A 10,651-nucleotide genomic window follows, 5' to 3' on the forward strand; every position below is an offset into this window, starting at 1 on the left:
CAAAAGCTGTTCAATCCAATGCTAATATTTTTTACTTTAGTGGAATCCTTTTTTGTTGAACAACTCAGAGAACCAATGGAAGCAAGATTTTCATCCAATATAAAAATGCTTGTGTTTCTATTTTCTGAAGAACTGATATGGAAAACACCAATACGGATTGGCTTCTACATCTTCTACTTTCGACTGGTGATAATGAAGCGGAATCAGGATACACTTCTTTGAGGTCAGGAAGATCAAAGTGAACGTAAAACTGTATCTCTTTCAATCCCATTTGATGAATTAGCTTCAACCAAGCCCAAAGTAACAAATCCAAACGCGGAGCAAGTAAAACATAGAGTTTGCAACTGCAAATACAACAGAAATACAAGACGCACAATCTAAACTAAAAAAGAATCGTGCAAAAAATAACTTCATCATTATGTAGCTGTATCACTACTCACAAGAGTTGATGGTACATTTCAGTTGTGAAAAAAGACATAGGAGACATTACCACTGCTGAGTAAACTGGGTTTTAAATATTTAAGTATACTACCTTCATTCATGGAGGGTAAGAGGCTCATTTGTATAGGTGGTAATGTGTATGAACCTATGAGTGTCCTGAGAATGGAGAAAGTTCGTTTCTACATTACAACTTAAGAGTATTCAACTTTTAAATACTTATATGATAATGAGAGCAGAGGAGGCGGGTAGCAAGAATAGAAGAGGCAGTAGAGCAGCAGTAGGTGCATAGCAGAGGTAACCACTACAACATGCTCCAGTAAAAGCAGAACTTAAGCTTATAGTTATTCACTTAAGAATTTAAATTATTACTTTATAGTTTGTTTGTAATTTTGTTTAATTTCATATCAAGTTGTTTAATTATATTAATTGAAGAATTGGAAATTTTATTTGTATTTTGTAATTTCATTTAACAAAACTAAAAACAACGACACAAATTCAAAATATCAGTTAGAAATTTAACAAACATCTTGTTAAATTAGTAGTCACTGTGTTAATGAATTACAGAGGGTACAACTCAAATGATGCCCATAAAATCCTTAACAAAATTTACAATCAAACCACATGAAATACAAACAAACGCTATTATGTGCTTTACTTGCCCACCAAGTTTCAACCTTGAATGTTTAATAAGTTTAGTTTTACGCCAATAAATGATACGTGCATTTGGATACAACGTGCAAAATTATAAATAACTAACGGAACCTGTGGAAATTCCACAGCGGACTCTTTCATCTGTAATATATTGATGTTGTTTTCTGTAGATGTTCAGCATAAATGGAAACGCCCTGATAAGATTATAGGTTGGCTATCGTTTGAGTCACTTGGCATTCTTGAGATGGTTGGAATTAAACAAAGGAAAAGTAATCGGCCGATTACAATTTAATCGACTGATTATTGATTATGGACGATAAGGCTGATTATTCATTACCTATCGATTAATCGGTGCATCTCGAATCATGTCAGGTAATCGTGACCAAGCCCCATTCCGAGGGATCTGATACAGTTAAGGATAGTGTCTAGTAGGCATTTAAGATCTTACCAATAGGCATTCAAGTTACTTGTTATGTTTCATTTTACTTCAGCTGAAATTTTCAGAAATAAAGTAGTTGATTACTTACAAAAACCAACATGGTGGCGCTTGTGATAGAATCACCTAATTAAGTAAACATTCTAAATTAAAAAAAAACACACAAAATTATTTGTCACAAAAATGTGCAAAGATTGTAAGAATTTATGACTATCCATCAATTCATGCTAAAAATTTTCCTATTTTGAAAAGAATAAGACTTTTTTTCATGATGCAGAGATTATTAAAAAATGAACCAAATTGTGTTATTCTTTGCTAATTTTTAAGTAAAATATTACACATTGCCTAATCAGATTTTTTTTTCAATGAGAATGGTATTAGAATTCTGAAACCAAAACAAAACAGCCATTTTGTTTTTATTTGATGTTTTCATGTTTGTTAAACAATCGATGTTAAATTGAAGGAAATTGATGTATGGTTAATTCTTCTAGAATTTGACAGATGAAAAGCGAATTACTGATATCCATTCGTATTTCTCATTTCTTGTTTCTTTTTGCTTTTCATATTTCGTGAGATCCTCTTTGTTAATTCTGGTTTTGATAACTTTCCGTGTTTATTCAAAAGAATTTTTAGAATCAGGAAAGTAAAAACGCTATTCATACCATAGCAACCAGTGTTGCGAAGTTGCAAGGCATAAAGTCTAACCTTAACTCCTAAGATTCTATAATTCTTCCTCCGACAGCTAGAATTCCAAAATATCCTATTCCAACTGCTTACATTAGAATCTTCCAATACTTAGACTGTTGATTCTTTGGAGGTTAAGACATCAGACTTTGGTTCCTAGCATTTCTTAAGGGGTGAACACTTAATCTCTATATGAGATACGTACTCGTAGATATTCAGAAAATTCCATTAAAGTTCTCCTTTAAATCTCAAACACCGAGTTAGTAAAGAAATTGAGAATATAATTTTCATCTCTTCAATTGACTTAAAATGCAATAGTATATCTTTCTTGTGGTTTCTTGGTCTTACTGAATTTCAAGACAAGAATTCATTTAGTCTGGTGGATTATTCAACTTCACGCTGTTATTTAAGGTAACATCACTTGAGGAAACTTCACCATTCCTCGTAAAAGCAAGTATGGATTATCCATAGCGAGAAGATATTGTTGGAACTGCGAATGTTATATTATATATACTATTTATGAGCGTGTGTGTGTGTGTATATATACCAATAAAACTTTTGAACGGATTCACCGAATTGAAAAATTCTTCTTTTTTTCCCCCTGAAATATGTGAGTCCCTAGATTGATTTTATGGTTCGTAACGGACAACGCCGAGTCACACAAAACGCCAGAAATAAGGGTTTTGGGGCCGTTTCGTAAACTTGTCGAAAGAGTTATCTGCCCATGTCAACGGAATTTAGCACTGCCTGTATACAGTTGCGGTAACATCTTTCGGCATACGTACCGGACTTGTGGCGCAATGGATAACGCGTCTGACTACGGATCAGAAGATTCCAGATTCGAATCCTGGCAAGTTCGTAATAATTTTAACCATCATTGTATCCAACGTTTACTCATTAGTTAGGGTATTTTTGTTTTTTCAGTGATTTTGTTTTGCGCATATGGGAATTCATATACTCCTAGTTCACAGGGTAAATGTTGATGGTAAGACGATGTTGAGTGTACTTGATGTTGAGTGTACTCGATTTTGTGTTTGACTCGGTGTAGTGTGTGCCGATGCGGCGCAGCCTCTAGTTTTGAATATTTAGTCAGGATTTACTTGTATTGAAAAGTATCCTCATGCTAGGTTGCTATGGCAATTCCCTGTACAGATAGATCTTAGGCACTCAAGCATAGTGTCTAGTAGGCATTTAAGTTCTCCCTTACATATTTGTGTGTGTAGATAAATTATTTCATTGGTTACAAAAACGGCCATTATTATGTCTCCCTGATGTACGCATCAATTAACAACACTCCTATGGAGTGCGAGGTTTCCACTTAACCGCTCAAATAATCACAATGTTGAAATATTGAGGCAGCTGCGAGCCAATATAAGATGACGTAAATCATTTTGGCTTTCGCCATCAACACTGTTATCGATAACAAATGGATCGTTGCTGAACGACGAGCCAAGATTCTTCCGCCATTGCTGTTTTCGACTTATCAAACAGGATTCGGCTTTTTTTCTCTCCACTCGAATAATTCCTACTTTAATTCATCCGATTGGTTATCCAATCGCATTTCCATAATTCCTTTAGTTAAAGATGGAATCATTTTTTTAATTGGGAGACATTAAATATAATTCGTGCAGATTTGGCTTTTTTATCATTGTTGGCAAGATCAGTAAAACAAAAAGATTTGTCATATGGCTACGTGCCCACACGTTAAAGCAACCCCAAGCCAGCTATATTTGCAAAAAGAGCCATTTGCTGGGTTAAAACAGCGGTTCCAAACCACTACGCCATGGCATATTAGTGTGATGTGGAATGATTACTGGTGTGCTGTGAAGAGTTATATATATATATATATATATATATATATATATATATATATATATATATTATTTTTAAAATGTAATTATCCACTGACACGTGTTTCGTCGTCCACGACTCATCAGAGTGGCTGTATCTAGCGAGATTCGAAATCGAGACCCAACGGTAATGAGCCTAAACCCTTACCCCTGGACCATCCCGCCGACTGTCTGGATATATCGCGATTTGCTTAGATGTTGTTTTTTGTTTTGGTTTTAGCGATATGTTTTGAATGAATTCAATTATTTACGAAAGTGCATTTTTACCTAAATGCGAGTTGGGAATAATTTTCCCTTTTAACCAATTTGGTACCCCCGCATTGGGAGCGGTATATATATATTTTTTTAAAATGTAATTATCCACTGACACGTGTTTCGTCGTCTACGACTCATCAGAGTGGCTGTATCTAGCGAGATTCGAATTTTTTTTTAATAATGATGCTACTGATCAATTCAAAATCGATGAATTTCTGGAATCTAAACGTTTTACAAACACGAATTGGTAATCTTTTTTTCATAGTTTACATTATACCAGCCTGGGTGCGTGGCATTGCCCGGGTGTTTGTAGGTGTGTGTTGAGCAGAAAAAAAAGTATTGTGTGTAGACAGGTTGTCTCGAACTCGTGACGTGACATTTAAACAGACAGGTGAGATTTATATAATAGAAAAGATATCGAAATATCAGGATGTTTTCAAAGTATCGAGAATGTATATCAGAGCTGAATAATTAAGACCCAATTTATGTACCAACACGATACCGTATATTGAATACGGGATATGTTGATTTATGTGAATAAAAATTCTTCTTATATAATATTCTTAGTTTTTTTTGTTTTTGTTTTTTTTACAAAAAGACTTTATGAGTAGAAAATATTTCATTTTTTTGCGATACGTGAACCACAAAAATTTCATAAAGCACAATAATGTGCCGTTATATAAAAAGGTTGGGAACCACGTTCAAAATAACGTTTAAGAGGATGGGGGTCAGAGAGAAAGAGAACGATTACGTTTATTTCGGCAACTATCCGAAAATAAATGTCGTTGCTACAAAACAAAGGAGTTCAGTTCCTATTTACAATGTCTCCCTCACTAGACAGAGTTAGAGACCAGGGTCGTTTTTTTAACGTGAAGAAAAGGAACAAAAATAAAAAAAATTGTCTCAGTCGAGAAGGATTTCTCCGCCAATGACAGAGAACAAGAAATTAAAGTGCAGCATCTGAAGAAGAGATACTACACTTTGAGTTATATATTTTTATTCACCCTGAAAAGTTTACAAACAAAATAGGAATAAACAAAAAAATTAGGCACAAGGCCACTCAAAAATTGGGGAGGGTTTTTCTATGGTCATCCTCGTTACTGTACCTTTGTTTGTCTATGCTTGGTCATCCGAGCTAAAGTTCTCATTCTCCACTTGCACGTAGCACTCTGTCGAAAATAGATAAATAATAAAAAAATAAGAACGTTACTTGTTATCGTGTCAAAAGAAGAAAAAATCCTGCTCACGTGATTACGTGTCTTTTTAAAAACATTTGCATTACCTGTTTATTTTTATTTATATATCTGTTTAAGCTTTTTTTGTCAGTGTACTAGAAGAAATTCAGGTAATTACAACCTTTCTGCGTGTTCTTTACATTACAATAGTACAACTCTGAATCCGACGGCGCAATACTACACCGTTCAATACTGTAAAACTGAAACGAACCTGTTCTGATTGAAAAGGGGGCCATTGTCTTCTTATTCATATTTATATCGATTTTTTGCTTTAAAAAACTAAAGTAATTACGTGATTACTTTTTAATTATCCCATTTTGCTGTTTCGGATTATTTTACTAAAGTAAGTAAAGCTTAATTATTTTTCAAAACTGGTTTTGTTTCTTTGTTTTTCGATATTTCGTCGATATTATTTAGTAAGGGTGTTTAGCAGAAAAGCCAACAAACAACTACCCGAAAAAATGCATATACAAGAAATAAATGTTACCATAGTCAATAAAAGTTCAGTCCATGTTTTTTTTGTTTTGAAATAGTTGTAAATGCTTTTTACTTGAAATAATTTCAGCGAACCTAAATTAAAACAAAATTTGAGGCGATAACTATTAAAATGAATTTTTATATAAACTACACATGCCATAATCGAATATTCCTCAAGCACAAAATAATGGAAAACATTAAAATATGTTTTTAAATATTCCTTACGTTGACAGAACTCTCTTTAATTGGTAACACAAAATGCTCAGGTGCCCCTTCTTCAAATTCGAAACGAGGCTCTCCATTTCAAAGTCGCTGCCATTTTGATTTTTTTTAAACCGGTTCGTGAATTAATTTTTTTTTTTTACAAGCTACTTAAAAATACAAACCAATAAACTTTTCTGTCATAAAAGTAACTTTTATTAACTATGGTAACATTTATTTCTGTATATTTTTTCTTGTAGTTGTTTGTTGGCTTTTCTGTTAAATTACCCTTTCCGCATGTTTCATATCGGATTCTTGGTTCAAAGTGCTCCGTTACGCTAACTGAATACGCCTAACAATTTTGGTACTCTTGCAGTTTACGACCCGCTTTTTTAGAAACCTATTATTTAACATGGGGACGGGAGGGTGTTTGTAACTATTCTGTACTTAACAATTCAATAAAAAGATTTTCAAAGATATACATATAACTGGCGGCCATGTTGGAACCAGTGGCATATGAAAGCGGCAAACCCCCTGTATGTTTTTTTCTTTAGTATTTTTCAGCGCATTTTTTTAACATTTAATTTTTATTTTTTTTATTTAGATTTTCGAGCGGATAATGTAGACCCCTGAAGATCAAATTCTGTGTATTTTTTTTTTTTTTTTTTTTAGTGCGGGTAAAATGTTTCGTTCTTTTTTGACGAGGGTCTATTATAGAACTGGTATGGTGTGCCATTTCATACATTCTGTATTAAACTTTTTCTGGGGGCGTTTGGGTTTGTGGCAACCAGCCGCCACCTCACCACCCGCCCCCTTTCCACCAACAGCCCCCAAAAGTTAAACAATTAGCTTTACTTTAATCATATTTTGCTTAGGGTAAAATTTTTGAATATCAAACCCTATCTTTTTACAACCCCCTCCTTTTCATAACCTATCATACTTTCATCAATTACAGTCCATTTTCTGTAGGCTGTTTTTTAACCCACTCAACGACGTGTATTTCGGACGACAAATATCGAAAAATTGGCTAATCATATAAATTCCTTCACTCTTAACTGGGCACGTTTCTACAAGGAAAAGGTCGCTTTTTTCGTAGATATTTTCAAAAGTCATCCCCTCTTTTCGATTTACTAGCCTTTATTTAAACCTTCACCACTTCTGATTTGGCGAAAGACGTCACGGTTTTCTTTTCTTTTTCTTTTTTTGTCACGTTGTTTTCGTCCTTCGCGGTACGGGTTCGAGCCTGACTGCCTGTTACAACTATTTTTTATTTTTATTCATTTATTATTTATTTATTTATTTTATTTATTTTTTTTTTTTTTGCTAAACACACACCTCCAACACCCGGGCAATGCTGGAAATCCAGGCTAGTTTATTATAAGAAATGGAAGGTCATACCAATTAAACGACGATCTCTTGGGAGAAAAAAGATGTAAGCGTTACACACAAAATAACACACTCGCTATCGTATTAACATCTGTTCTGGCACTTCTTCTGTTTTGTCCTCGGTTAGTGAAACAGAAATCTTTTTAAACTCAGTCTTCATTCTTCTCTCCTTCAAAGAAGTCTTTTTTAGAAAAATCTTGATTTTCTCTGCATTAAAAACCGGCTTTGTGATTAACTCGGCCCTCATGGACGAGGGGGTACGAAATAGATTGGAACTAAACTAATACGAAGAATAGACGAGCTCAACTGTGCTTAACTAATGATTAACGCCGCCCCTAAACACCACCCATTCATTCATATCGTATCAACTAGATAGTTCTATTGTTGTTGGCACTGGGTTTTTTCCTAGAAAGGAAGCACCAGTGAAGGTTGCCAACTGTTGCCAAGCATCTCCCTAACTATATATTTTCTGTTCAAAGCAACACATAAATAGCTCTGATCAGTAGTTTGATGGAGTTCCGCAATTCAATGAAACATTCCTAAGACGTACTATATACGCATATGAATAAAATATGATGAGTAGGAAATATATTTATCTTCTGAGTTTGGGATTATTACGAATGATACATATGTGTGTGTGCGTGTACATTTGTGTGTGAAAATATGAAAAATATTTGAAAGTGTGTCTTTTCTCTCTCTCTTTCTCTCTCTCTCTCTTTCTTTATATGTATATGTATATCTATATATCTATGAAAGGGAAAGTGTCTGTCTGTCTGTGTGTTTGTGTGTGTCTCTCTGTACAGTTCCCTACGCAATAACTCTGCCAATTTTCAGTTTACAGACTCGAAATTTGATATACAGGGTAGTGAGAGTATGGAAAATCTTTGTAATCTATTTTCAGCCAACAATTTGGCTGTTAAGGGGTCAAACTTCAACGATTTGATCTTTGAGAATTCTACCAAACTCCTCCGTCAATTTAAGGTCTAAACATTTGAAATTTTAGATATAGGTTTCTTGAACATGGATCTAACTTAATAACTTAATTATATCCCAAAACAATAAATATCAAGGGATCAAAATAGGGGTCAAAGTTTAAATTGATCTCGGCGGTCTCTACCAAATTCATCTGAGAATTTCTGGTCTAAACATTTTAAATTTTACATAAAAGGTATTCAGAGATAGGGCAAGCTTTTTAATCAGTTTGGATCGAAAATTTGAGCTACTGATAAATAAATGTATGTATGTTTGCATGTCTGTCTAAAACTTTCGACAGAGGCTATGGATTTTCACAATTTCAGACGACAAATTCCGAAATATTGGCTAAAAACATTCATTACTTTCCTCTCATCAAGGCTCTTATCTACGGGGAGGGGGTAACTTTTTTCGCCGATATTTTCGAAAGTCATCCCCTCTTTTCGATTGTCTAGCCTTAATTTAAACCTACGTCACTGCCTTTGTGGCGGTAGTCGTAACAGCAAAGACGTTAGTTTTTTTTCGCGTTCTTTTACTACTTCGCGATACGGGTTCGAGCCTGCCTTCCTACTACCAATTTTTTTTTTTTTTTTGCTTAACACACACCTCATAACATGCGGGCAACGCCGGGCTCCAATGCTAGTATGTGTATATATATATATATATATATATATATATATATATATATATATATATATATAGTAAGTTGTAAAAATATACATGGCAATTAAGCTACACAGAATATTCCGCGTATCATTCTCGTGAGAATTTGTCAAATTGATATATGAAGATATAATTTTATGCGTAAATTTTCAGTATAGGTAGAGCTAGGTAATATGTTATAAAAATAATTTTTTCATAACTATATATATATATATATATATATATATATATATATATATATATATAGAGAGAGAGAGAGAGAGAGAGAGAGAGGGATAGATAGATAGATAGATAGATAGATTAATAGATATGATTACTTCATTTAATCACATAAATTAATATACGAAGATATAATTTTATGCGCAAATTTTTCAGTATTTACTTCAAGAGCGTTCAATACATAGGTAGAGCTAGGTAATAAGTTATAAAGATATATATGGCAATTAAGCTATACAGAATATTCCGCGTTTCATTCTCGTGAGAATTCGTTAGGCGTGGCAATTAAGCTACACAGAATATTCCGTGCTTCATTCTCGTGAGAATTCGTTAGGCATGGCTACACAGAATATTCCACGGAATATTCTGTGTAGCTTAATTGCCATATATATATATATATATATATATATATATATATATATATATATATATATATATATATACATATATATGTGTGTGTGTGTGTGTGTGTGTGTGTGTGTGTGTGTGTGTGTGTGTGTGTATTCCCGATTCTGATTAATCGTTCCTTTTTTTAATTATTCTTCATGATACATAATCTGGGAGACACCGGGTGTCACAGATAGTACACACACACGTACACACACACATGTATATATATTGTTGTCAGTCTTATGCCTGATGAATTCGCACGAGTATAAAACGCGGAATATTCTGTGTAGCTTAACTACCATATATATTTTCATAACTTACTATATTTAGAGAGAGAGAGAGAGAGAGAGAGAGAGAGATTCCCGATTCCGATTAATCGTTCCTCAGTTAATTATTCTTCATGATGCATAATCTGGAAGACACCGGATGTTGCAGCTAGTATACATACACATGTATATAATATATAATATATATACGTATATATATATATATATATGTGTGTGTGTGTGTGTGTGTGTGTGTGTGTGTGTGTGTATATATATATATATATATATACACATATATGTGTGTTTGTGTTTGGGTGTGAGTGTGGGTGTATGTGTGTGTGTGTACATGCGTTGCGAGAATGAAAACTTGGACCGAGCCCTTGATTATCGGAAGATGAATGTGTATCCGTTTGAAAGGCGAATGCAAATTTATCACGTTTTTAATCCATCGGCCACTTGTCGCTTTTGAATATTTAAGTGTCCGGAAGACGATAAAATAGAAACATCAGCCAATAGAAACGCCAGATG

The 10,651-nt window shown here is 33.9% G+C and overlaps 1 non-coding gene across 1 annotated transcript; it reads left to right on the forward strand.

Moving 5' to 3' along the window:
* Positions 1-2,998: 2,998 nt before the first annotated feature.
* On the forward strand, positions 2,999-3,071 carry Trnar-acg (transfer RNA arginine (anticodon ACG)). The gene has a single exon. It is a non-coding gene; the product is annotated as a tRNA-Arg (tRNA).
* Positions 3,072-10,651: the final 7,580 nt, after the last annotated feature.

This window comes from Euprymna scolopes, chromosome 16, assembly GCF_053919585.1.
Source record: "Euprymna scolopes isolate OS-2025 chromosome 16, ASM5391958v1, whole genome shotgun sequence".
In the NCBI taxonomy this organism is placed as follows: domain Eukaryota; kingdom Metazoa; phylum Mollusca; class Cephalopoda; order Sepiida; family Sepiolidae; genus Euprymna; species Euprymna scolopes.